At 58.9% G+C, this 4359-nt stretch overlaps 1 long non-coding RNA gene across 1 annotated transcript; it reads right to left on the reverse strand.

Moving 5' to 3' along the window:
- Positions 1–3194: 3194 nt before the first annotated feature.
- On the reverse strand, positions 3195–4353 carry LOC106148457. The gene is made up of 2 exons (XR_001233908.1): positions 4184–4353; positions 3195–3917 (listed from the first exon to the last, which is right to left on the reverse strand). It is a non-coding gene; the product is annotated as an uncharacterized LOC106148457 (long non-coding RNA).
- Positions 4354–4359: the final 6 nt, after the last annotated feature.

Below are 4359 nucleotides of genomic sequence, written 5' to 3' on the forward strand. Positions count from 1 at the left end.
TCGGCTCCCCCTAGCGGCCGGGGCGGCGACTACAGCCAGAGGCAGATGAGGCGGGGCGTACCTGCCTGAGTTGGGGGTTTGGGAGGAGGACTGAACAAGAACCGATTCTTTTGGGGGCCTGCTCCTGTTGGAGTACAGTTGTGGAGACGGAGTGTTCAGGGGATTGCTTAAGACCGGCTGGACGAGGGACTGGAGGTCAGGACTTGGGCCAGGGAAAGCAGAACTCTGTCCCCACCCCGTCCTGCTACACTTAGCTGCGTGCAGGAAAAGCCACCCCCATCCTGTGCCCTCGCTTTGTCTCAACCCCACTGCGGCAGCGCGGTGCCCCCTCCCCCGGAGCACTTAGCCTGCTAATGGGCCTCCCGCCGGCAGGCGCCCCTCCCGGTCCCAGCCCTGGGAGGCCGGGCGCCAGCTCCCTCCCAAGGACCCAGACACCCGGAGTGAGCCCTGGAAGTCCACCTTCGGTGCTGCTGACCCTGTGACCCCACCCTGTCTCTGTGGCCTCCCTGCTGAGATTTGGTGAAGAGACGGCAGGTTATTTGCCCAGAAGGGCCATGAGCCTCGTGGGTGTCCCCAAAGGAGGGGCTCAGCAGAGCCTGGCCCACAGCAGGTGCCCTGAAATCTGTGTGCCAGCGCCGGGAGGAGGGGAAGGAGCATGGGCATTGGGATGGGTGGGGGCTGTGGCCCCTCCCGCAGGGCTTAGCTGGGGGGGCTCCTGCCTGGGGGCCCCTGTGGGAGCCCCCCCAATACAGAGGCGGCAGCAGCTGCAGGTTTAAAGTAGAACTCATCCAGAGGGGCCAGCCAAGTCACCTAGAAACCCAGAAAGAGATGGAGCTGGTTCTGGGGGAGGAGGGGTCATCAGAGGAGTGGCCCCGCGGGCCCCTTCGCCTGGAGCTCTCAGACCCTCCCAGGCAGGCAGTGCTGCGACACTATCAGCCTTCCCTCAGAGTCCCACCATGTTGGTATTCAATGCTAACCTAATGAATCTTCTTGCCTTTGGCCCTGGCACTGTGGGATGTGATTATTATCTACACTCGAGGGCCAGAAAGAGGAAGGGTCTTGCCCAAGGTCACACAACTTGGTAGGATTTCAGCCCTCTGGTGTTTTGTCTCCATTTCCTTCCCTTGAGACAGATAGGGAGACAGGACCTGCGATCCCCCAGGGCTGCAGAGCCATACCCTTCAGAGACCCAGGAACCACTAGATCTCATTGGGAGAACACAGCTGTGCTGGGGAAGGTTGGCCTCTGCTCCTACAGGCCTGGGTTCAAATCTAGCACTTGCCAATGGCACAGTATGTTCTCTGTGCCTCAGTCTCCTGGTCCAGAAGTTAGGGGTTGACAGAAGAAATAAGCGAATAGGTGGGAGAACCCCCCTCCCACACATACACAGCCTGACTTGAGGAAAGCTATGGTATCAGAGTGGGGGAGAAGAAAGAGCATGGGCCAGTGCCAGGGCAGTGACCCTGCCAGCTACAGCCATGGTCTGAGTGAGTGGATCTGAATCTTGAACCCTCATCCTTGGACAGAGGAACTTCATAGAAGCATCGGGCAGCAGCTCCTTGGAAAAGAGGCAAGCAGCCTGATGGCTGGGCCTGGGCTTTTCCTCCCCACCCCCATGTCTCCTGAGGCCAGGCCAGCCCCCCCCATTAGAGGGCTCCTTCCTCCTTGGACACTTTTCTCCTAGCCTTGGTAATGGTAATGGGGTTTCTCGGCAAGCAGTAATGGTGGAAGGAAGGCAGCCCTTCCGGCCTCTACCCTCGATTAACGGAGTGCTTGTGGCCCACGGGACCCTCCCCAGGGCCTTAGCCACACTCTGGTGGGAGAGGGCCAGGACTTGGGAGGGTGGGGTTTGGGAGACCACAGCCTGAAGCTGGAAGCCTGAGGAGCAGCAGCACACACACTCCAGTCCCAGGAGGGCCCAGCAGGAGAACAAAGCCTGGGAGGCATTGCCATGCAGTGAGCTCTGGGCCTGGCCGCTGAGAGGTCAGGAGGATCACCCTCCTGGAGGAGGCTAGGGCAGGTGAGTGACTCACCCTCTGTCTCTTGGCCTACTAGGCAGAGCCAGGCTCTGAACTCAGGCCTTGCACTCCAAGGCTAAGGTTCTAGGTGCAAGCAGCCCTCCTCCAAGGCTTCGAGCCAGCATGCCATCTGCACTCTATTCTTAGGGTGAGTGGCCATGGGAAGGCACTGGATGGACAGGAGAGTTGGTCCCAGGAATCTGGGGGTGGCACCAGGAAAGGCTAGAGGGAAAGGCAGAAAGGGCATGCCCCAGAGAGCCCTCAGAAGAGCCCTGACATTTGGGCTTAACTGGAGACCTTCACACCACCCGTGAGGGACAGGAAGATCACTTCTCAGGGTTACCCACTCCCACAGTAGCTACTGGGCACAAAGAGCCATTCACATGTGTCCCTCCTCATATCATGAGCACCCACAGGCCCAACTCAATACTGGGGTTCAGAAAGAGCTGTCTTGCCCTGGCAGGGTGAGATAGGCCTTGGTGGGGAATTAGGAGTTGGTACAACGATGCTCCTATCAGGCCAGGCTTGGAGCAGGAGGTCAGGCTCTGGATAAGTGGGTCCTGCCTGACTGCCAAGAGCAACTGTCAGCCCTTCCCCGGCTAAACCCTAAGAACGCACCTCACCTTGACATACACTGTTCACAGCCTCTTCTCTGACTCTTTGTCCACTATGGGGTGAAGGAGACTAAAGCTCCAGGTTCTTGTTTGGATGCAGGACCAACTGTGTGACCCTGGGCAGATCTATACCCCTTTCTGAATCCCACTTGCAGGAGGACTTCTTCCTCCAGCATCCAAAGAAGGGTTACCTCTGAGGGGTGGGGACTTTCTGCCTCTTGGATCCTGAGACCCTGTTTGGGACTCCAGAGGGTGAGCATCCTGTTACAAAGACAGCCCAGGCTGGACTGCACACGCCCCTTGAGGGGTGTCCAGGGAAAGGTGGAGAGGGGGTGAGTAGGGACTTTAAATTGGGGTGGGAGAATGGGGGCTGAGTCATAGAGCTCAAAATCCCAGCTCCTCATTTATCTAACCCTGTGACTCAACCACAACCTTTTGAGGAATCCAGTCATTTTTTCTCATTCAAAAAAAATTTATTTATTTATTTAGAGATGGGGGTCTTTCCTAATTGCTCAAGATGGCTTGAATTTGCGATCCAGAAGTAACTCACCACACCCATCCATTCATTCTTTCACTCATTTATTTCAAGAGCGTGGAGCGCCTGCTAACAATCTGACAGCTCTAGGTGTTGCGTTTCTGCAGGGCCCAGGTAATTTCCTCACATTCCAGGGTTTGAAGAGGAGCCGGCAGATCAAAGCCTGGGCGTCAGCAAACAAAGTCCACACAGCTCTCCTCCATCAGCTCACCACCCAGAAGTGGGAGGCACAATGAAGAAATGAATGAGACGCTTAAAAGATGCAGACAATCAAAAGGGGAGGGAATAGGTTGCATCCCCTGCTTCAGGACCCACTGCGTGGGGGTCCCGGTAAACAGGCATTCTGAAGCCAGATGCTAGTATTACCTTCATTATCCTGAGTCCGGGCGCCCAGACTCGCCAGTTCTTAGCGTCGGAGTTCCCTCCCCGGTTCGCGCTCTGGTTTCGGGGCGCGGCCAAGCCGGCTGGGGAAGGGGAGCCCTCACACAAGTGTGCTCCCTGGGCTCCACCGGGTGCAGGGTGGCCACGCGGGGCCTGGCCACGAACTACATTTCCCACAATGCCGCCCCTGCCGCCATCTCGGCCGGTGGGCGGTGGCTGCCTTGGGCTGGCCCTTCAAGGGGTTGGGGGGAGGCTCACCCCCACGCGGGACTTCATGATGAGTGTGGGATCTCGCCAAGTAGGTCGTCGGGCAACAGGGCAATTCCTCCTCTCTTTCCACTGCCCCTCCGCGGAGCTGCGTGCACGTGTCTGCCGGCGCAGAGAAGCACGCTCGCCCCTTGCTGGCCAGGGTTGGCGGGGAGGGAGCCCCAGACGTCGGGGACTCCCAGGTTGCTCCCCGGGACCTCTCTTACACAGTGCCCACCTCCCCTCCAAACCTAGGTGGCCCCAGTTCCTGCTGCAAGGAGGACAGAAGGAGACAGGGTTCAGGAGGACTAGGGTCCCGGCGGAAGCGTGAACCCCCAGGCGCACAGTACCCCTGGTTAAATTAGGGGTGCAGAGAGCCAAGCACGAACCTCTTCTCACTAGGCCCTCCTCAGTCCCTCCTCAGAGGCGGGGTGAGAATGAGGGGCCCGAGCAGGCTGGGCCTTTAAGGGGGTGTGGTCGGGGGGCGGAGGAAGGAGCGAGACAGAGAAAGCGGCTTCGGCGGCGGCGGGCGGCGGCCGCGGGGGACAAAGGGCGGGCGGATCGG

This window comes from Chinchilla lanigera, unplaced genomic scaffold (assembly GCF_000276665.1).
Source record: "Chinchilla lanigera isolate Chin_1 unplaced genomic scaffold, ChiLan1.0 scaffold00021, whole genome shotgun sequence".
Taxonomy (NCBI): Eukaryota; Metazoa; Chordata; class Mammalia; order Rodentia; family Chinchillidae; genus Chinchilla; species Chinchilla lanigera.